Consider the following 23,948-nt stretch of genomic DNA (forward strand, 5'->3'; position numbering starts at 1 on the left):
CAAGGTCTGTATTGCCAAATGGGCATGTAGAAATAAACGAAGGGTGTGTGTGCGTGTGCCTTCTGGGCTCTACGGAGGTATTCATCTGGCTGCTACTGGTGGCCGCAGGATTCTGGGCTAGATGGGCATTTGCTAGGATCCAGCAAGGAAATTCTTGTAAAGACTTGGAGAAACTCTCAGAGGTGAGGTCTGTCAATGGGGTTCAGCCCCTAAGGATGGAGCCTCCCTGTTTAGGGGTAGTCTACTGGGAACAAAGGGCTAAGCTGCCTAACTGGCCCTTGCTGGAAACGGGATGCACCCCAGGTGCAATGTGGTTTGGATATTACATTCTAGTGCTCGTAGCTCCAATACGAACCGATGGGAACGCCTGTACATCGCGTTGTGTTCTGCAGAAATGATTAACATGGGAGCGTGTGCGATAGAAGGCACATTCCTATTTAAACGGGATTCGTGCAGAGTTAACAGATACAGAAAAGAAAAGAAAAAAGGAATGCAAGAATATTGGAAAAGATATTCTGTGCTAGGCGGGGAAACTGGTCCGAGCCTTGGCCAAGTTGCATGAAGATGGGAAATGGGAGGCAGAACAGAACCCTGGGAAATGGCGGGTCGTGATGGTGTTAAACCCAAATGGACAGAGTAATGGAAGAGAGGAAAGTCCTCTGCAAGCAATCAGTTTTGTTTGGACCTCTGAGAAGGAGAGGGAAATGGGGGGGGGGGTGGTAACGGAAATGGATGGAATAATGGAAGGAAGGGAAAGCCCCCTGCAAATGAGAGGAAAAAGCTTTCCCTGCCTTTTATCTTATTTTCATGAATCACAGAACTGTCGAGTTGAAAGGGACCCCAATGGCCATCTAGCCCAACCCCCCTTCAATGCAGGAATCTCAACTAAAGCATCTCTGACCGATGGCCATCCAGCCTTCTGCTTAAATGCCTCCAAGGAAGGGGAGTCCACCGCCTCCCAAGGGACCCCGTTCCACTGTCAAAACAGCTCCCACCTCCAGAAAATTCCTCCTGATGTTTACTCGGAATTTCCTTTCTTGCCATTGGTTCGAGTCCTCCCTTCCGGAGGGGCAGAAAGCAAGCTTGCTCCATCTTCCATGGGACAACCCTTCTCCTCTTAGCCGTCTCTTCTCCAGGCTCAGCACCCCCAGCTCCCCCAACCATCCCTCCCGGGGCTTGGTTTCCAGACCCTCTATCCTTTCGGTTGTCCTCCTCTTCACACCTTCAATGCCCTTCCTAGTATCCTGACTTTATTCTTATTTTATCCTACGACACACTTTTGGGCAACGTGTTCTATGTGATGCTGGTCTTTAACCCTAACATGAAAGATTTTTTGTGAGATTCCCTTGCCCCCCTTTGCTGTGGCTTTGCTCCAGTTTTGGGTCCCCAACAAATTCACCTGTCCCCAGGTGACAGAGGAAAGGCTCCTGGCTCCTGCCCTGCATGGAAGTCGTGTCTGCGTGACAATGACATGTGACCCACTTGGTTGCCCTGCTGCTGCATCTGAGAATCACACCTGTGGGTTTTTGGTTTTTTTGCTCTGTGGACCATATCCTCTGGGATATGTGTGCGCATGCAGGGAGAGCAAGGAGCTCATTGCAATAGCTGTCAATTCTGGCCCTGATTTTCCTGACCAACCTCAAGATTTTTTTTTTTAAAGATATTTATTGAAGTTTTACAAATTATATCAAACAAAACAATACACACAAACAAAAGAAGAACAAGTATAATTTCAGAACCTTATTTTCTTAAAACTTGCTTCACCGACCCCCTCATACCTCCCCTTTCTGCATTCCCATTTCAAATATTTAGTTCAGCAAATCCTCACCCTTAATTTTATCCAATTGTCAACCTTTCTTTTCTTTTAACTTAATCTTTACAGCTGTACTCCATTTGATTTCTAAAACCACATCGTTCTAGCACTCATTAATTTTACAATGTTTCTTAAGATAGTTCTTAAATTTCTTCCAATCTTCTTCCGCCGTCTCTTTTCCCTGGTCTCGGATTCTGCCAGTCATTTCTGCTAGTCCCATATAGTCTATCACCTTCATCTGCCATTCTTCCAAGGTGGGTAGATCTTGTGTCTTCCAATACTTTGCGATGAGTATTCTTGCTGCTGTTGTAGCACACATAAAGAATGTTCTGTCTTTCTTTGGCACCAACCTCAAGATTTTGAAACACTTCCTCGCCTGCTCGTTGGCAACAGTGCAAAAGGCTGCCGATGAGCCTGGCTTTTTGTCACGGGAGTCTGCAGCAGTTATACGGCAGTGGTCTTTCCAACAGCGGAGCAGCAAGGCTTAGCTAGGGGGTGGGCTTGGCCATGGGCCCTGCTCTGGATTCTGGAGTTTGTTTCTGGGATGCGCCTGACCATGTACAGCTGGCATGGCCAAACTCAGCCCTCCAGATGTTTTGGGACTACAACTCCCATCATCCCTAGCTAACAGGACCAGTGGTCAGGGATGATGGGAACTGTAGTCCGAAAAACATCAGGAGGGCCACGTTTGGCCATGCCTGATGTACAGAGTGTGTTTTCCTCTCACCCGTGGAGGAACCACAGCCCATGTCACAGAGGATGGTCCTGAATGTGTGTACAGTGGTACCTCGGGTTACATACGCTTCAGGTTACAGATTCCGCTAACCTAGAAATAGTACCTCGGGTCAAGAACTTTGCTTCAGGATGAGAACAGAAATTGTGCTCCGGCGTCGTGGTGGCAGCAGGAGGCCCCATTAGCTAAAGTGGTGCTTCAGGTTAAGAACGGACCTCCGGAACGAATTAAGTACTTAACCTGAGGTACCACTGTAGTGCGGAGGCCTTCCTGAAGCTAAGCAGATGGGGTGGTCATTGAATGAGAGGCCAGTTGGGAATTAACCCCCACGGGGCCTCACCATGTATGCCATCTTCCATCTACCAATGGAAGAAAAGTGGGGTGTATAACATTAAAGAACAGATGAAGGAGTTGGCTATGCTTAGCCTGGATGACGTGATGGAATAGCTATCTTCAAAGATCTGAAGGGCTGTCTCATGGAAGATGGAAAAGCTTATTTTCTCCTGCTTCGGAGGGTAGGACACAAACCAAGTGGAGCCAAATGGCAAGGAAGGCGATTCCGACCAAACATCAAGAAGAACTTTCTGATGGTAAGAGCGGATCATCAGCGGCATGGATTCCCTCAGAAGGTGGAAGACTCTCCTTCCTCAGAGGTTTTTGAACATCCGTCAGGGATTTTTGAAGCCACGATTCCTGCATTGCAGGGGCTTGGATTAGAATGGCGATGCACCCTCCAGTGCTACAGTTCTGCGAAAGAATACATCTGGGATTAAAAGGATGGGTTTCTGTGTCAAAAAAAGGCCTGAGGTGGTTGCACACCATGGAAGGGAAACCGAGGCTTGCCCAAGGGACTCCGTGATGGAGACGGAATGCAATAATTATTCCGACTGTTCAAAGTGCTTCATGCATGTTATCCAGTTGCAACCCTCACGGCAACCTTGCAAAGCAGGGCTGTGGTTCTCTAGCTGTTGTTGAAGTCCGAATCCCATCAGACCCAGCCAGGATCTCCAGTAGACCGGCATGATGAGAGTTGTGGTCCAACAACATCTGTATAAAGTGTTCTTATCTGCTGTAAAAGGACGCGGGTGGCGCTGTGGGTTAAACCACAGAGCCTAGGACTTGCCAAACAGAAGGTCGGTGGTTCGAATCCTCATGACGGGGTGAGCTCCCGTTGCTCAGTCCCTGCTCCTGCCAACCTAGCAGTTTGAAAGCACGTCAAAGTGCAAGTAGATAAATAGGTACCGCTCCGGCAGGAAGGTAAACAGCGTTTCCGTGCGCTGCTCTGGTTCGCCAGAAGTGGCTTAGTCATGCTGGCCACATGACCCGGAAGCTGTACGCCGGCTCCCTTGGCCTATAGAGCGAGATGAGCGCCGCAACCCCAGAGTCGGCCACGACTGGACCTAATGGTCAGGGGTCCTTTTACCTTTACCTTTAACATCTGTATAAAGTGTTCCTATCTGCTGTAAAGTGAGTGGGTGTTCTGATCTCTAATGCCGGAGATGTTGAAATTGAAGCTGAGCGAGAGTGGCTTGTATCAGGCTACCACATGGAGCTTCAAGCAGGGTTCAGTCCCAGCCCTACCTGGGGACTAAGTGATGGTCCAGTACAGTGTACCTTGGTTTACAAACTTTATCTGTTCCAGAAGTCTGTTCTTAAACCAACACCGTTCTTAAACCGAGGCACGTTTTCCCTAATGAAGCCTCCTGCTGCCGGTGCCTTTCCACAGTTCGGCTTCCGTTCCTTGAGCGAGGTAAAGTTCTCAAACCAAGACACTATTTCCGGTTTTGCGGAGTTTGTAAACCAAGTCGTTCTTAAACTGGACTGCTCTTAAACCAAAGTACCACTGTACTGCTGCCTATGTGTGTGTGGCAGCATCTTCTGCGCTAGGGCTACCTAACGAATTAGGGGCCGAGTCGAACCTTGCAGTTACCGCTTGCTCCCCCTTTTAATCCCGGAGAGACATCACTTACTAACTGAGCTTGAAAGGTGCTTTAATCCATTTCAGAATTAGCCGTGACATTTCCACGCAGGTCCCCCTAGGTCTCGTGCCACAGGCTACAGGGGTGGTTCTGGTAGATCAGGAGTGTGGAATCGATCTGGCTTGCTACATGGCGCTACTGCTTGCTCTCAAAGATGCCCTGCTCTTAAATGGGTCCGTTAATGGATGCAGATACCCGCACATAGCTAGTACTAGTTTGTACACATACAGAATGTACAGTGCCGAAAATGGACTGAGCGTTCACTGCCAAAAAGCCCCTTCAGTGAATGTGGGTTTTTTTCCCAGGAGCTCAGCTCTGAATATTTCTTCTTTGCAAATCAGTTTGTTGCGGGGGGTGGGGGGTGGGAGTGGGGCAGAAGGAGCGCCTTAATGACTGTTTCCACAGCAAAAATAAAATAAAAGGGCCTCTCTTGTTCATCTTTGTGGTAGTGCTTGATGGAGGCTGGAATCTATATCTATTATCTATCTACAGTATCTATCTATCATCTATCTATCTATCATCTATCTATATCTATCATCTATCTATATCTATCATCTATCTATCATCTATATCTATCTATCATCTATATCTATCTATCTATCTATCTATCTATCTATCTATCTATCTATCTATCATCTATCATCTATCATCTATCTATCACCTATCTATCTATCTATCTATCTATCTATCTATCTATCTATCTATCTATCTTTAATTCTCCATCTGTTAGGCTAGAGGCATTATTTATGCCCACTTCACAGCTGGGGGAACTGAGGCTAAGAGCCAGGGCATGCAACAAATCACAGGAGAGTGGTCTATGGACCTGCAGATGTTGATGGGCTTTAACTCCCATTGGTTCCACCCAATCAATCCATGGCAAGGGTTCCCTCGAAGGACTTAATAATTGCTTTACTCATTCAAATCAAGGTCCAGTGGCCTGTTTCCAACAGTGCACAGCCAGAAGCCCATGGAAACTCAGGGTACAATGGCAAGATGACTTTCCCCTCTTGGGTTCCCGCTGGTACTTAGAGGTATAGTGCTTTGGAATATGGAGGCTCATAGCTATGGATGGATCTCCACCATAAATTTGACTGATCCTTTAATTCAGGGGCATCCAATATAGTGAGCACGGCCAATTTAAGAAGGATGTTGACAAGCTGGAAGGTGTGCTGAGGAGAGGAATCCAAACAGGATGATCAAAGTTCTGGAGACCAAGCCTTATGAGGAACGGCTGAAGGAGCTGGGCATGTTTAGCCTGGCAAAGAGGAAACTGAGAGATGATATGATAGCCATCTTCCTATATCTGAAGGGCTGTCATCTGGAAGATGGAGCAAGCCTGTTTTCTCCTTCTCTGGAGGGTGGGATTCAAACCAATGGCTTCAAGTTACAAGGAAGGAGATTCCGGCTAAACCTACGAAAAAACTTTCCGGCTGTAAGAGGCTCTGGAAGGTGGTGGGCTTCCCTTCATTGGAGATTTTTAAGCAGAGGTTACGTAAATGCTTTAGTTGAGATTGTAGGGGATTGGACTAGATTCTCCATGCAGTACCTTCCAATCCTACAGTTCTCTGATTCTGTCTCATGTGTAACGGTTGTGCAGGGATTTGAACTCGGAGCTCATCCAGCAAAACACTGGAACGTGATTTACGCTGTTGCAGGCACAGCTGTCTGACGCAGCCCCCCAAACGCAGCACAGGTGGGGAAGGGGCTTGCCAGTGTTGTGTTTCTAGAATTCCTAAAGGAGATGGGGAAGGGCCAAACAGTGTGATACCTAACCTTGCTGCATATTGCTTCACATATTCTTCCAAGGGTCACATTTTATCCACACACAACCCTATGCAGTAGTGTGATCTGCCTGTGAGTGGTCCAATTCCATCCAGCAATACTCATGGCCGAGTGCAGGATTCGAACCTGGGTCTCCCCAGGCCTTTGCTCAACATTCTCACCATTGCACCACGCTACCTCTCAAATGTATGGAATTGTTGATCGGTTAGTCCTAAAAGTAAATACCTCTGAGGTTTTTTGATCCAGGTACCGCCGTTCAAGTACCAGATTCCACCGACTGACTTGATGCCCTCCAGATGCAGGCTACAATTCCCAAAACATCTGGAGGGGCACCAGGTTGCTGCAGGCTGATCTCTGCAACACAAGCAAAGGGCCTTCTTGCTGGTGGCTCCATTTCTGCTCAGTTGACTTTAATGTGGACTTGCTTAATTTGTACTTCCTGAAACAAAACAGGCGTCCTTTGAAATCCACGCTTCTCTGAATTTTCAACCTCCAAATGTGTACAAAAATGTATATTCAGGGAAAATGCGTAAAGTGGCATATATGTATATGGTGATAAAAATAACATACACAAATGAATTTTATTGGGGGAAATTGTTTGCACATGTGCCTTAAAATGTGGGTTGAATTTTCATGAGGACTAGCCTATATCACCGACTGATGAAGATATTTTAGGGGTTGGACTAGATGACCCTTGGGTCCCTTCCAAATCTATGATTCTATGAAATATGAGAGATTGAAGAGGATGCGTTTGTCCATCCCTCCTTTAAGATCTTTTTATCGTCTGCTGACTTTTACGTTTCCCCAGGCTTTTAAAATTTGCTGCTTTGAAATGTCTTGTTTTTAGATCCTTTCTCCTCATTTAATTTGCTTTTGTTTCTTGGCATTTTAAGCCTTTTTGTCCTCATTAAAGTTTTTAGCTCTCCTTTTAATTGCTCAATTGCTGGCTTCTCATACTGTTGTTGCTGGATCCTACCCCCCTCTCCATTCCAGTATCTTTCTCCTTTTATATTTACACCCTGTCTTCTTTGGAGGCAGCATTGCAAATTAAGCAAATTATCATCCAGAATAATCTTCTGGATTGGAGACAGGGATGGAAGAACATTTCTATACCGCCAGTTCCCGTTTTCCTAATCTTAAACCCAGTTCCCCCAATTTCTGCATTCATTCGTTATTTTTTTAAAAGTGGAATTTTGTTTGCGCTTTCATGTGCATTCATCCTAATGGAACCAGTTTTGCCTAATAGATTTTTTTGCAAGCCAGTTTCCCTAATATAATGCATTTTTTACATATTACCTCGATTATTATATACATTATTCTTGGCACCAAAAATCTCGACTGGTTCGGATTTTGAAGGAGAGGCGTGCTTTGCTTGGGGGAGGGCGAACCAGGTGGATACAAACTGAAACCTCTCCTTTTTGCCATCATTGGAAGGTGAGGATCCGAAGCTGGGAAGGTTTGCTGGTCAAATCTTTAGCAATGTGATACGTGGCTCAATTCAGGAATTGGTGCAGCGGGGAGGGGAGGAGGAGAAGGGGGAGCCAGCAGGTGTCCTCACTTTCCTCCCCTTTTAACTGCCTGTGATGGATTTTAAAATTCAGCCCAGCAGGTATTCAGTGCCCTGCTTTTGGATTTTCAACAGAGATTTGCAGCCCGTCAAATTTCTTCTAAGCCCCATCCTCATGGGTTATTTTTACAGCTCTCCATCTCTCCGCCTGGCTTTCTCTGGCATTTAGTGGTTCACTGGCTTGCGGGAGGGGGGGGCGGATTGGGGGGGGAGTGGATGTGGTTGCCATGGTGAGGCTGCCTCCGAAGCTCTTTTGGGATGGAGAGGGCGGTGGGCCCTTTGGAACGGCGACGGGGTAAAAGATAAAAGAGATGCAATGTGGCAGCTTTTGGGTTTCCTCCAGACACCCCCTCCCCCCCGCCAGGTCACTGCTGTGTTTCGGAAAGCGCAGCGTATCACGAGGGTTTATATAACTCTAGGACTGTGCTGTTATTAAGAGACGAGGCTCAGGCCTGGAATGAGGGGCCCTGCGATAGACCGGGAAGTCTTGGGTTCGAATTTTGCCTTCTCTCTGAGTCTGCAAGATGGACTGCAGGCCAGGCCACATGACTGGAGATTTGTGGCCATGGGTGGCACTAGAGGAGGGGGCAAGGTGTCCCCCCAAAGGAGCTCGCCCCCCCGCTTCCCCTCCATCGATGGACACCTGTCATTCATGGACACTTCAGAGATCTAAATTCACATGTGGAACACAACTTGCCTACATACTTGTCCCTTCTGAGCCCCACTCCAAATGTTTTTCTGGTGTCACCACTACATACCCTCCAACATTTCTCTGATGAATATAGGGATGTCATTACAGTGGTACCTCGGGTGAAGAACTTAATTTGTTCTGGAGGTCTGTTCTTAACCTGGAACTGTTCTTAACCTGAAGCACCACTTTAGCTAATGGGGCCTCCCGCTGCCACCGGAGCATGATTTCTGTTCTCATCCAGAAGCAAAGTTCTTAACCTGAGGTAATATTTCTGGGTTAGTGGAGTCTATAACCTGAAGTGTATGTAACCTGAAGCATATGTAACCCGAGGTACCACTGTATTATTATTATTATTATTATTATTATTATTATTATTATTATTCCCAACCCTTCTGACTGAGTTGCCCTAGCCACTTTGGGCAGCGTTCAACATACATAAAAACATAACAAAACATTAAAAAAAAACTTCCCCATACAGGACTGCCTTCAGATGTTGTTGTCTAGTTACTTATCTCCTTGGCTGGGTGTGTGTGTGTGTGTGTGTGTGTGTGTGTGTGTGTGTGTGTGACATAGCTCCATACCCTCCAACATTTCTCTGATGAAAATAGGGACATCCTAAGTGGCGCTGTGGGTTAAAGCACAGAGCCTAGGACTTGCCGATCAGAAAGTTGGTGGTTCGAATCCCCGCGACGGGGTGAGCTCCTGTTGCTCAGTCCCTGCTCCTGCCAACCTAGCAGTTCGAAAGCACAAAGTGCAAGTAGATAAATAGGTACTGCTCCGGCGGGAAGGTAAACGGCGTTTCCATGAGCTGCTCTGGTTTGCCAGAAGCGGCTTAGTCATGCTGGCCACACGACCCGGAATCTGTACGCCGGCTCCCTTGGCCAATAAAGCGAGATGAGCGCCACAACCCCAGAGTCGTCCGCGACTGTACCTAATGGTCAGGGGTCCCTTTACCTTTAAGTTAAAGTGGGACATTCTGGAATCGAATCAGAAACCGGGATGGCTTCTGTAAATCTGGGGCTGTCCCTGGAAAATAGGAAAACTTGGCGGGTCTGCCGCCGTTTGCGACTGAGCTTCCTGCATTTCGGATTGGGACCACAACGCTGTGGAAGGCAGGGCTACAGCTTACTGGCAGAGCATATGATCTGCATGCAGAAGGCCCCATCCTCAACTCTTGACTCCCGTTCAAGAGTCCGGACAGCTGCTGCTGGCCAGTGCAGATGACACTGACCTAAATGAACTCAAGGGTCTGACTCAGTCGAAGGCAGCTTTCAATGTCCCTGTTTAAACTGGTAACTTCCAGTAGTGATGTAAGGAAGTGAGAGCTGGACCATAAAGAAGGCTGATCACCGAAGAATTGATGCTTTTGAATTATGGTGCTGGAGGAGACTCTTGAGAGTCCCATGGACTGCAAGAAGATCAAACCTATCCATTCTTAGGGAAATCAGCCCTGAGTGCTCACTGGAAGGACAGATCGTGAAGCTGAGGCTCCAATACTTTGGCCACCTCATGAGAAGAGAAGACTCCCTGGAAAAGTCCCTGATGTTGGGGAAGTTGGAGGGCACAAAGAGAAGGGGATGACAGAGGATGAGATGGTTGGACAGTGTTCTCGAAGCTACCAGCATGAGTTTGACCAAACTGCGGGAGGCAGTGGAAGACAGGAGTGCCTGGCGTGCTCTGGTCCATGGGGTCACGAAGAGTTGGATACGACTAAACGACTAAACAACAACAACAATCACCGAATTGAAAGTGCTGGAGACAAAACAAGGGAGGGAGGGCTGTTGCTTCCATGCCTGGTTTTTGTGAGCTTCCTGGAAGCATCTAAAGAAGCTTATGGCCCCCTGATCTAGCTAATAACAAGAACAATAACAACAATATACTGCTTAAAAGTGCTTTTTCTGGGGGTACGCATACCCCTAAACCTATTGTGAACCTTTGTACTTTTGTCCATTTACTGTATTGATTTCCCCCGATTTGAACCATAAAATGGTGGTTTTCTTGCGTCAAAATGAGAGTACCCCTAAACATTTTTTTTAAGAAAAAAGCACTGCTGCTTAATGCCAAAATAGGCATGTAAGTAGTTTACAAAATATAGAAACCACTTGCACAACACTATTGAAATACACCATTATTAAAACGCACCCATTTAAACATCCTGCCCAGCGCACGGTCAGCAGCTGTGATGTGACAAGTTCCAGGGAGTTTTTACTAAGCAAAAATCACACCAGGATGGGTGTGGGGAACAGTAAAGGGACATTTGTCCTGCTTAATTCCTGAGATGATCTGCCCTCTTCCCTGCTGAAATGAAGAACCCCTGCAGGTGACCTGTTTATTCAGCATTCACCCTGATTTGCTTGCACAAAGCTCACTCCATGCTTAGATTCTCCAGCGTTTGTTTGGATATGTTTGCAGGGCTGTTACAACAATGAGAATTCATCCTGATTTGCGTACGGGGTGTTCATCATGCATTCACCCCAAACTTTCCTATTCGTTTCCCCATCCCGTTCCAAATACAGAAAGCAACCCCACCCCCCGCTTTTAAACATGATTTTTTCCCCTGCTAAGGTGTCAGAGCACTTTAATCCGCCTAAAGGTTTGGACTATGTGCATTCATCCCTCTCAAAAAATACCAAAGGCCTGGAGGCCTTGAGAGCTAAGGGACATATAAGTGCATATAAGAGGTCTTTTCTGTGACATTGGCTCAGTTTCCCTTCCCCTCAAGTTTCCTCCTCCTTAATTGAGATTTAGCTTTTAAGCTCCTCTGGGCAGAGACCTCTCACTTGCTTTTCTGTGCAAAGAACCGCATTGCACTGCGGCTAATCATAGTAGCAATAGTAGAAGAGGTAATATTAATATAAGAACTGGGTATCTTTCATGGGTCTCCTCTACCCTTGTTAAGGGCTTGTAGGGAACGGGGAGAGGAAGGAGGAGAACGTGATTTATTTAATAGATTTATATCCCACCTTTATCCCTAGATGGGATTCAAGGCTGCTTCCAACATTTAAAAGCATCGTTGTAAAATGCAGAGCAAAACAAGTTAAAAACAGTAGTGAAAATGCATCGGAACACATTTAGAACTAGCACGATAAATGAATAAGTAAAAATTCAGGGGTTCCCATGATCTACTGGGAGCTTCCGGGGAAAAAGTCTTTGAACCTTGACTGCGGTCCACTGCTTAGCATTTTCTGACCCTCAAACGCCTGTCTGAACAAGGAAGCTCCCAGCCTGCCAGCAGAAGGATAGCAAAGAGGGAGCCAGCCTTAGGAGGGAATTCCACAGAATGGGAGCAGCCACAGAGAAGGCTCTGTCTTGTGTCCTCAACAGCCATGCTATGGAATGATGATGATGAACATGGAGGGACAAATTGCAGAGGCTGCAGTTTGGGAATGAGTGGAGGTTTTTTTTGGGGGGGGGGCTTCCCCTTGCCCCAGACACTGGATCCACTGAAATTCAGGGGGCGTGTTTTGCCCCATTCCTCTATGAACACCCAGGACTTCCTGACGTGTGAGTGGATCAAAGAAAGGAGCCTACCTCTAAGGCCAAGAACCCACTTCGCACATGGATCAAGATACCAGGGGGAAGAAGACCCTTCTCTGCTGTAGACCCATAAGCCCCAACCGGCATTGCCCTGTCATCCTGGGGCTGATGGAAGTTGTAGGTCAACAAAATCAGAAGGGCAGCAGGTTGGTAAAGACTGCTCTACTAGGGAGCAGGACCTCTGATGATGTGAAGGACCCTTCCTTTGTTTTGTTTTTCCTGGGATCCTCAGAGCAATCAGGGAGTTGCTTCAAAGAGTCAAAATGACAGCAGTAACAGAATCGTTTATTTTGTCATGACAAAAATGGTACAGACAAGCGTTTGCCCGATGTCTGCGCCCCGGATTCTGAGCGAGCCAGCTTTTTATACATTTGCAGAATACAATACCACCTGATTTCTTGTAAACCACCTGATTTCTGGGAAATCGAAAGTTATAGTAAGTTCCTATTACCATCTAAGGTCTTGGCCTCCCTGCAATCTCCCTCCTCCCTGCCATGGCCCCCCCAACAACACCATGGCCATGTGCATTCCTGAGTTTGCTTATCTCTTTACAACCTTCAATAATAAACATTTGAGCCTGTTCCATCTATGCCAGCCTTGTTCTCCTGACGGACCTCTCCTTTCTCAGAAAGGCCTTTGAGGGGGGGTTTCTTATGGCCCTACAATGGGAATTGCCAGCTAGGGATGATGGGAGTTTTAGTCCAAAAACAGCTGGAGATCCAAGCGTGGGAAACACTGGTCTAGCTCCTTGTGCCTACACTGACAGGCAGCAGCGGGTCTCCAGGGCTTCCGGCAGGGAGTCTCTCCCAACCCCACCTGGAGACACCAAGACTGGAACTTGGGACCTTCTTCATCCAAGCAGGAGTTCTGCCACTGAGCTGTGGCCGATCTGCTTGCACAGGTAGTATTCCTTTAGTTGTACCCCAGGCATGAATTTTCTCCTTGCTTTGCTTTGCCATTTTCAGAAATCCAAAGCATATGGAGAAACAGAATGTTTATTTTCTCTCTTTCTGAACTCTGCTGCTGCCGTGCCGTCTGAGAAAAAAAAAGGGGGGGCGCTCTTCTGTGATGAATTTCCCCTACAATGGGATTTTTTTCCTGGTTTAATCATCATAACAAAATAAGGACATAATTCTCCAGCGAGGAGAGGAACAATCTGCACCTGCTATTAAGAGGATAACAGATAAATAATTTGGTTCAATTGCTAATGCCAAGGACTTTGTTTGCGTTCTGTGGCATAAATATAAATGCTGGAGAGAGATTATGCGTGCGCCTGGCATGTCTCTATGTAAGCTATCCTTGATGTAACAGTTGTTGTTTAGTGGTTTAGTAGTATCCGACTCTTCGTGACCCCATGGACCAGAGCACGCCCGGCACTCTTGTCTTCCACTGCCTCCCACAGTTTGGTCACACTCATGCTGGTAGCTTCGAGAACACTGTCCAACCATCTCGTCCTCTGTCGTCCCCTTCTCCTTGTGCCCTCCATCTTTCCCAACATCAGGGTCTTCTCCAGGGAGTCTTCTCTTCTCATGAGGTGACCAAAGTATTGGAGCTTCGGCTTCAGGATCTGTCCTTCCAGTGAGCACTCAGGGCTGATTTCCTTCAGAATGGATAGGTTTGATCTTCTTGCAGTCCATGGGACTCTCAAGAGTCTCCTCCAGCACCATAATTCAAAAGCATCCATTCTTTGGCGATCAGCCTTCTTTATGGTCCAGCTCTCACTTTAAAAAAATGATTTTTAATTGTTTCCCCAGCTGGGGGCCTGAGAAGGGTGGGCAAAGCGCTATTTTAAAACTGCAGACTTTGCTTCCTTTCTCCTCCTGCCTTAGGACATTTTGAAGACCTTAAGGCTGAATCCTAGTGAGTCCCCCCCCCCCCCCCGCTGCCGGCTGCCCTGCACCCACAGCTTTCTCGCTGCAGTGGGTGCCCAAAACACCCTGCAGGACTGAAGGTCCACAGAGACACATTTTCCAGAGACATACGGTATTTTCCAGGAACCGTGCGCTGGAGAGCTTAGACGAGATTGTCAGGAGGGCATTCCCCAAAATGCTGCAGTGCTGCTGTCGTGGTGCACATTCTGAAGACCCCCCCCATTGCAAAAGAGTCTAGCTATCCTGGATAAAGTGCCCCCTCCCTCCTGTTCTAGATCTACCTCTTCCTTTCCACATCTGTTTGTTTACCTTCCTATCTACCTGTGTACACAAGTACTTTGAGAGCTGCTCTGTTTCCCCTGTAATTAATGCTCACGGCTCCTCTGTGATGATGTTTGCTTTAGGGAAAGAGGTTGCCTCACGGATAATGTCAATGTCCTGCATCTCTCAGGCTTAATTTCCTGGGTGCTGGGGTGAGTGGGTGCCTTCTTCTTCCAGCATAGCATAAAGCAGGGGTCAGCAAACTTTTTTAGCAGGGGGCCGGTCCACTGTCCCTCAGACCTTGTGGGGGGCCAGACTATATTTTGGAAAAAATAAAAATGAACGAATTCCTATGCCCCACAAATAACCCAGAGATGCATTGGGGTAGTACCTCTACTGGGGGACAACAGATGCGGGTACCTCTACTGGGGGACAACAGATGCGGGTGGCCTTGTGGTCTAAACCACTAAGCCTCTTGGGCTTGCCGATCAGAAGGTTGGCGGTTCGAATCCCCTCGACGGACGGAACTCCTGCCAACCTAGCAGTTTGAAAGCATACCAGTGCAAGTAGAAAAGTAGGTACCGCTTCAGTAGGAAGGCAAACAGCGTTTCTGTGCACTCTGGTTTCCGTCACGGTGTCCCGTTGCGCCAGAAGTGGTTGAGTCCTGCTGGCCACAGGACCTTGAAAGCTGTCTGTGAACAAACGCTGACTCCCAGGGACTGAAAGTTAGATGAGTGCTGCAAACCCATAGTTGCCTTTGACTGGACTTAACCACCCAGGGGTCCTTTAGCTTTTTCACCTTCTGCTAGGGACATGTAATGCTTCTTCTGGGGTACTTCATCCATCTGTGGTTCCCTCTGGTCCATTCAGCTCTCCCCTGTGGCTGCTAGACGCCACCAGCATGCGATAGCAGCCACATGGTAGGAGCAGCTTTGACTGGCCGGGCTGCCCACCCTGTCCAAACTTGCCACTTTGGTGCTGCTAATGCAGTGGTTTGACTTGTCTCTAGACCCTCGTACCTACGGGACCGCCTCTCCCGGTATGCCCCATGGAGGACCTTAAGGTCCAGAAATAGCAACACCCTAGAGGTCCTGGGCCCTAAGGAAGTCAGATTACCCTCAACCAGAGCCAGGGCCTTTTCAACAATGGCTCCGGCCGGTGGAAGGCTCTGTCTCATGAGACCAGGGCCCTGTGGGATCTGATTTCTTTCTGCAGGGCCTGTAAGACAGAGTTGTTCCACCTGGCCTTTGGCTTGGAATCAACTTGATCTCCTTCCCCTCTTTCCTGGCTTTTTTCTGGCCCACGTTGGACCAGTCTGGATAGTTGGCCTTGGTGAAGACTTGATGTTTTTATCCCCAAAAAAGTTTTTGATTTGAGTTCCTACTGAAATGAGGCTACATTTTAATGTTGTATTTTAATCTTGTTTTTAAGTTGTCTTTCAATCAATTGTTTTTATACCTGGTGTTAGCCATCCTGAGCCCGGTCTTGGCGGGGAGGGCGGGGTATAAATAAAATTTATTATTATTATTATTATTATTATTATTATTATTATTATTTATTATTATTATTATTATTATTTAAATGATATTTATTAATGTTTCACAAACAATAAAAACAAATTCCAACATTTAAACTACAAAAGCAAAACAAATAAAAAATACACAGTAGAAAAACAGTTGATAGAAGAAAGAAGAAAAAATAAAGAATAAAGACAAAGAGAAAAACCAAAGTTCAAAGCTAAAAACAAAAAATAGATTAATATTTTCAAATCTTATATTTTCTTCACTAGTTTCTTGACCTCCTCACACCTCCCATTTTGTATTCCAGTTCAAATATTAAATTCAGCAAATCCCTACCCTCTAGCATTTATCCTTACTCCATATATTAACCTATTATTATAAATATCCATTTCCAATTATCAATCCCTATTTACATTTTCTTAGGCATCTCTTTACCAGTACCACTTATTTTCAATCAAACGTCATTTCAACATTCCTTAATTTTACAGTGCTTCTGCAGGTAATCTTTAAACTTCTTCCAATCTTCCTCCACCGACTCTTCTCCCTAAAAATTTATTATTATTATTATTTATTATTGAGGCAGACAGATGCCAACATTGAGGTGCTTGTAGGAATGGATGGGGTGGAAGTGGGCAGAGGTATTCTGGGGTGGGATTCCAGGCATAAGGGAGAACATAAGAAGAGCCTGCTGGGTCAGCCAGTGGCCCATCTAGTCCATCTAGCGGCCACCCAGACGCTTGTGCGAAACCAGAAAGCAAGATTTGAACACAAGCCCTTCCTGTGGCTTCCGCAACTGGGATTCAGAAGCACTGTTGCATCCAACTGTGGAAGGCAGAGGCTAGCAGTAGCCATTGATAGACCTCTCCTCTATGCAGGGGGTTGCACGAAAAGGCTGTGATGCCCAATGTTCCCATTGCCTGCAATGATGGCTGGGGTAGGAGTTGGAGCTGCTCTACTTGAGCGACTTGCGATCTACCTGCTGGGGAGCTGTGCTTTGCTTCTCCTCTGCAGCCGTTGCCAATCGCAGGGTTTCCCCCCCTTTTCTTTCTGGGGGTGGGCACGCCTGGCGAATTTGCTCGCCACCCTGCAGATGTCTGCACCAAGCAGGAGGAAATTCACATTGCAGCAGAGGCGGCTCCCTTACGCTCTCTCGGCAACAACGGACTGGAACGGGAACACACTGGATTCCTCGTTCTCAAGAATGGAACGTGAGTTGTGAATGAGCTTTGGAGTGGGGGGAGGAGGAGGAGGAAAGAAGGCTGCGTTTCATTGAAAAGCTCCTGCGCTGTTTTCGTTTAATTTTGCCTCTCCCTTCTGTGAGCAGAGCGCAGCTCCGAGACGCCTTCTGCCGCAGCAGAAGGGAGGCTGGGCAGCCGTTCAGGAATCGCGCGAAGTGCCTCAGCTTCTTGGGATCTGCTGTTGCAGTGTAACTGGGGTTTGCCCAGGGTGTGGTTGGCTCCCAGGAAAGAGGGAAAGGACCCCACTCCTACTGGCTCTAGGGGAGGGAGCCTCTTTCGGACGGAGGGCCACATTCCCTGATGGGGAACTTTCCCAGGGTCGCTGGCCAGGCTGGGGCCCAGGCATTTCCTTATACAGTGGACACTTGGGTTGCAAATGTGATCCGTGCGGGAGGCACGTTCGCAACCCGCAGCGTCCACAACCTGTGCACGCGCGGGTTGCAATTCGGTGCGTCTGCGCATGCGTGAGTGCCGAAACCCGGAAGTAACCCGTTCCGGTACTTCCGGGTTTCAGCATGTTTGTAACCCGAAAACATGCAACCTGAAGCATCTGTAACCCGAGGCATGACTCTACAAACCTGCCTGGGTGCTAAGATCCTCGAGTGAGCACCTTCCTTCCTTCCCATCAACATCAGAGGCATGGCTGGTGGTGGCACGCGAGAGAGCCTTCTCTGTGGCTGCTCCCAAACTCTGGGATTTGCTCCCAGGAGAGGGCAGGCCGGCTCCCTCCTTGTCATCCATCTGCCTAAGGCTGAGACCTTTTGTGCTGCGACAGGCCTTTGGAAACTGAGAAGCAGACAGTGCAGAAGGCTGGGCTGCTGTCAGGGCAAACTGTACTTTAGCCGCTGGTTCCAAATGTACAGTCGTACCTTGGAAGTTAAACGGAATCCGTTCGACTTCCAAAATGTTCAGAAACCAAAGCATGGCTTCTGATTGGCTGCAGGAAGCTCCCGTCAGACGTTTGGCTTCCAAAAGAACGTTCGCAAACCGGAAGAGTCACTTCCAGGTTTGCAGCGTTCAGGAGCCAAAACGTACGAGTACCAAGTTGTTTGGGATCCAAGGTACGACTGTATTGCGTTTTTATTACACACACACACACACACACACACACACACACACACACACATATATGAATGCATATTTTGCAATAATGCTTTTAAACTTTGTAATCCACCTTGAATCCTGGCTTGGGAGAAAGACAGGATATAAATACATAAATGCAAAATAGTAACAAACGCCTGCAGTCAGTGGGGCCAGACGCAAGACCCGGTGGAGCATCAGATACAACTCTTCCCTTTGTGCAGTAAGCTTCCCCTTGGGATTTCTCGTGTCTTCCATCTGGGCAAGAAAGAGGCAAAACAGCAGTTCAGGGACACCTTCCAGCCAGGCCAAAACACTTGAGGGCAGCCCGTGACAGAGGCAGGGAAGGGGGTGTGGTTTGTGGAAGGGTCGTGGCCCAGGGAGGGACCCAGGGGCCAGAGAACGAGGCCTTGAGGGCCACATTTAGGAGGACTCCATGAACACATCCTTGGACCTTGGGAATAAACTGGAGGTGATGCCAGTCCTTTGGTTGCTGTTGACTTCATGGTGCAGAAGGGAGGGGTTTAACCCCACATCCCAGCCCGTCCTTCTCCCAGACTGCATTGCTTTCAGAAGAGGAACACGGGGGTTCTTTAGCTGTGATTCGTTCATTGCAGGGGGTTGGACTGGATGACCCTTTAAGTCCCTTCCAGCTCTTTGCGCTGCGCTGGAACAAGAAGACACCCGTTCGCCGCAGCGCTCAGGAAATCAAACTCAAGCGATGCCATGAAATGGTTAGCAAAGCGACCTCTTTCCCTAAAGCAAACACCAGCGCAAAGCAGCCGCGAGCATTAATTACAGGGAGTTTCATGGCTGAGTGGGGATTCGAACCCTGATCTCCCGGGCCTTAGTCGGACACTCTAAACACCACACCACCACTGGCTTGCAACTCCAGGCCTGCCATCTCCTGTGTTTGCAGGAACAGCGCAACAGGGGCACAAAACAGGTCCTGGGGCTCATACTTTATCCTGACACATTGAACTTGCCTCTAATTTGGGCAACGTAATTCCTTTCCCTCTGAAACATTTACCTATGGGCAGATCCGCACCATAAATTCAACTGGAAGCTGGAAGCTGTAGCTCAAAGAGCTACAATTCCCAGCACCCATAGCAAACTACAGTTCCCAGGATTCTTTGGGGGTAGTCATGTGCTTTAAATGCGCGTTGAACGTGCTTTGAATGTATGCCTAGTGACTTCCAGAGGGCCAGTTGATTGTGGCGGAAATGGTTTTCTCCCTCTCTCATAGCACTTGAATTCAGCAGTAAAGCTGAATATTGGAAGATAAAGAGAAGTCCTTCATGCAGTAATAATAATAATAATAATAATAATAATATTAATAATGATAATAATAATTTTATTTATACCCTGCCCTTCTGGCTGGGTTTCCCCAGCCACTCTGGGAGGCTCCCAATAGAATATTAAAAACACGGTAAAAAAAAATCAAACATTAAAAACTTCCCTAAACAGGGTTGCCTTCAGATGTCTTCTAAAAGTCCGATAGTTGCTTATTTCCCTGACATCTGCTGGGAGGACGTTCCACAGGGTGTGTGCCACCACCAAGAAGGCCCTCTGCTTGTTTCCCTGTAACCTCACTTCTCGCAGTGAGGGAACCGCCAGAAGGCCCTCGGCGCTGGACCTTAGTGTCCAGGCAGAATGATGGGGATGGAGACGCTCCTTCAGGTATATAGGACTGAGGCCATTTAGGGCTTTCAAGGTCAGCACCAACACTTTGAATTGTGCTCAGAAACATACTGGGAGCCAATGAAGGTCTTTCAGGACCAGTGTTATGTGGTCTTGGCGGCCACTCCCAGTCCCCAGTCTAGTTGCTGCATTCTGGCTTAGTTGTAGTTTCCGGGTCACCTTCAAAGGTAGCCCCACGTAGAGCACATTGCAGTAGTCCAAGCTATTGATGGCTACTAGCCAGGATGGCTCGGCTCTGCCTTCTTGTTCAGAGGCAGGAATGCTTCTGAAAACCATTTCCTGTAATCCACTGGAAGGGAGAGTGCTCCTGTGCTTGGGTCTTGCTTCTGAGTTTCCCACGGACATCCCATGAGCCAGTGTGGTGTAGTGCTTAAGAGCAGTGGACTCGTGATCTGGTGAACCAGCTTCGCTTCCCCGCTCCTCCACATGCAGCTGCTGGGTGGCCTTGGGCTATTCACACTTCTCTGAAGTCTCTCAACCCCACTCACCTCACAGAGTGTTTGTTGTGGGGGAGGAAGGGAAAGGAGATTGTTAGCAGCTTTGGGACTCTTTTGGGTAGTGATAAAGCAGGGTATCAAATCCAAACTCTTCTTCTTTTGGTTGGCCACTGTGAGAACAGAATTTGGACTGGATGGGTCATTGTCTCTTCTGATGTTCTTTGCCAGGTGACAGGTGCCCATCAGGCTGTGCTGGTTAGGGCTGATGGGTGTTGTAATTCAAAACATCTGGAGGGTACCAGGTTGACAAAGATTGGACGAGGTGGGCCATTGGCAAGCAAGCTCTTTGGGCATATCTTATCTATTTCTGCTCACCTCTACAGCAGCGGCTTTGCAAGGGCAGATGCCTAGGCAGAACGGTGTGGAGCAGTCGAAAGGAGCATGTGCAGAGTGCCTTCTTTGGGTACTGAGCAATCACGGCAAGCCAACGCCCAGTTGAGAATATGGGAGAAGACAATTGCACCCCAGGTCCTGCCGTGCTGTTGATCTGCTTTTATTGACGGCTGTTTCCATTTTGGCGTTGTGTTCTCAGCAAATGCCTCCCGCCGCCGCTGCCCTCGCTGCCAAGGGGGTCTTTGTTGAGCATGGTTTTAATTGGGATGCACGGCTCTGATAGAGGAGCTGGAGCATCATTAAAAGCGAGATGCCGTGCGCTGATAGGCCTCGAAACCTCTGTGCTCTCTGAAATACATTTTTTGCTTAGATGGATGCACCAGACAACGGCTTATTAAATTGCTAATTGGGAGCTGTGGGGCATCTTTGAGAGCCAATTTGAGATACCTTCTGTGCCTGGAATAGATGGTGACTAAGAATTAGGGTGTGAGGAGGAAGAGGAGGAGGAGGGGGAGGGGGAAGGGGGGCTGTTTATGGAGGAGGCCCCACCCGTTTGAGAGGAGTGTTGGCACTGGCAAAATCTGCAGGTTGTTCCCAGCTCCTGGGAAGATGCTGGGCAGAGATTTATAGCAAAGCAGTCAGAGGATTTGGGTTTGATGCCTGCATGCCCAGCTCATACTGGAGGAAGAGCGGCTGATGCTCATTTTTCTTCTGCAGTCTTTGAGCAGTGGCGTAGCATCCGTTGCTGGTGCCCGGGGCATCTGTGCGTGTTTGCACACTGGGCCAGGGAGGGGGGTCATTTGTGTACTGGATGGGGCAGGGCGCCAGCCCAGCCCTCTCTGCCACTGCCACTGAAGTGACCCCACCCCCACTGGAGCAAAGTGGGGCTGTGCTGAGCCCCCCTGCCCCCCTCTACACAGGGAGGAGCCTGGCCAGCCGACGCAGCCCTTGGCGGGCGGAGAGGAGCACCGGGCCAGGCTGCGCTGGGGCCTCCTGCATGGGGGCACCTGGCTCAGCCCCCTCAAAAATTGTGTGCCTGGGACCACAGCTCCCATGGTACCCCCCATCCTACACCCTTTTCTTTGAGTCTTTCCTCCCTTTGGGGAAGTAGAGAACAGCTTTGTTTTGTTTTTGCAGAAATTCCAGTTACCCAAATGGGTTGGCTCTGGGCATAGACGCCGGCTCCTGAAGCTGAGGCATTTCATTCCACATAACCTTTTCTTTTTTGGGGGGGAGGGGGCCAGGTCCCCTCAATGTTCAGAGGGCATTCAACTCTGCGCCCTGGCTCTTCACGATGTCATGTGCGTGACATCAGGATGTCTTGTTGGGTCCCCTCAAGCATCTTGAGAAGCTGGCGCCTCTGACTCTGGGGTTAGGAACGTAAGGAGAGCCTGTAGGATCGGGTCCAGCCCAGTGTTCGAAACTCCCATTGTTCTAGGTGCATTTTGCGACTGGGAATTTCATTAGGGTAAGCAGTTTCTGAGCTCTGGGCACAGTATTGCCCTTAAGATTTCATATTAAAACTGCAGAGTGGAAGGAAAGGAGGACCTTTTTCCTACCTTCCCACTTCCAGCTACTCTCTGAAGACTGGAGAAGAGACCCTCTTAAGGATATTATGGGGGGCGAGCAGGGGAAGGTCTAGACCAGAGGTCCCCAAACTAAGGCCCTTGGGCCGGATAAGGCCCGCAGGACTCATTTATCCGGCCCGCGGCGACCCCCGCTACCTGCTCTTACCGGCGCAGCGCTGCATGGCTGCCCACTTCCAGGTCAGAGGAGCACTGGAAATAGCTTGTGCGCATGTGTTATTTGTGCATGCACAAGCGTTATTTCCGGTGCACATCCGGGTCGGAGGAGGCCGTGCACATGCACAGAAGCTATTTCCGGTGCTCCTCTGACCTGGAAGTGTGCCGGAAATAGCATGTGCGCATGCGTATGGGCACGCGCTCTCCCGCCCTCTGGCCCGCCGCGTGATCGGCGCTGGAGACACTGGCCCGAGGCGCGGTAAGTTTGCTGACCCCTGGACTAGACCATATGAAAAATGAACATGATATTTTAGCTGCAGTTCATTTATTTTCAGCTTTGTATTCTTGTAATTAAAAAAGTGCGTAGACATTCAGTTGTTGTGCCCGTAACCCAGGTTTAAGTGCCGTTTAGCTCCTAGCTTTTGTATCTCAGTTTCTACCACTGGTCTAGCATCCTTTTCTCAGATCCTGTTCCCACAAGAAGAACCCGAACACAAGAGCCCTCTCTGTGGTTTCCAGCAACTGCTGTTCAGAAGCCCTGCTGCCTCCCACTGTGGTGGCAAAACTGAGCCATCCTGGCTAGTAGCCATTGGGCAGCAGATCTCTCCTTCTTGCCCTTGCTGTTGGGACTGTCCCCAAATCATGACCTTCAGTGACCCTGCTCCATGCCTTCTTCGGAGGCCTTTGCATGCCTGGAATGAACTTACGAACGGCTGATAATGCTCCTTGTTGCCCTGGCGTAGGTAGGCAGGTCTCTCGGTGCAAAAGCTTTTGCATGGCTGTGATGTTGCCTCCTTAAAAAGGTAAGAGTTACATTCATTGCCTAACCCCTCTCCTTTGCCTTTGGCTCTATCCATCATGAGCGCCTGGTCCCCACAAGGGAGTGGGTGGTGGTGTGGTCTAAACCACTGAGCCCCTTGGGCTTGCTGGTTGGAAAGTTGGCAGTTTGAATCCGCGTGATGGGGTGAGCTCCCGTTGCTCGGTCCCAGCTTCTGCCAACCTAGCAGTTTGAAAGCAATCCAGTGCAAGTAGATGACTAGGTACCACTCCGGCGGGAAGGTAAACAACAACAACAACAATTTATTATTTATACCCCACCCATCTGACTGGTTCTCCCCAGCCACTCTGGGTGGCTTCCGACTGAATATTAAAAACAATACAGCATCAGACATTAAAAACTTCCCTAAACAGGGCTGCCTTCAGTTGTCTTTTAAAAGTAAAGTAGTTGTTTATTGCTTTGACATCTGCTGGAAGGGCGTTCCAAAGGGCAGGCGCCACTGCCGAGAAGGCCCTCTGCCTGGTTCCCTGTAACCTCACTTCTCACAGTGAGGGAGCCGCCAGAAGGCCCTCGGCGCTGGACCTCAGTGTCCGGGCTGGACGATGGGGGTGGAGACGCTCCTTCAGGTATAGGGGACCGAAGCCGTTTAGGGCTTTAAAGGTCAGCACCAACACTTTGAATTGTGCTCGGAAACGTACTGGGAGCCAATGAAATGGTGTTTCCATGCGCTCTGGCTTCCGACACGGTGTTCCGTTGCGCCAGAAGTGGTTTAGTCATGCTGGCCACCGGACCTGGAAAGCTGTCGGTGGACAAACACCGGCTCCC

General features: G+C 48.5%; 1 protein-coding gene across 5 annotated transcripts in view; it reads left to right on the plus strand.

Moving 5' to 3' along the window:
• RPH3A (rabphilin 3A) overlaps positions 1–23,948 on the plus strand; it is a 128,259-nt gene that overhangs the window by 12,268 nt on the left and 92,043 nt on the right. Inside the window, exon 1 of one of the 5 annotated variants that reach the window (XM_083511417.1) lies at positions 16,810–16,962. The exons of 3 other annotated variants lie outside the window; for them this stretch is intronic. The gene's annotated coding sequence lies outside the window, so the exon portion shown is untranslated. Of the gene's footprint in view, positions 1–16,809; positions 16,963–23,948 lie in introns of those variants that run through there. One more of the 5 variants, XM_083511413.1, reaches the window with a different exon arrangement.

The sequence above is a fragment of the Podarcis liolepis genome, assembly GCF_965112155.1.
Source record: "Podarcis liolepis genome assembly, chromosome: 7".
Lineage (NCBI taxonomy): Eukaryota > Metazoa > Chordata > Lepidosauria > Squamata > Lacertidae > Podarcis > Podarcis liolepis.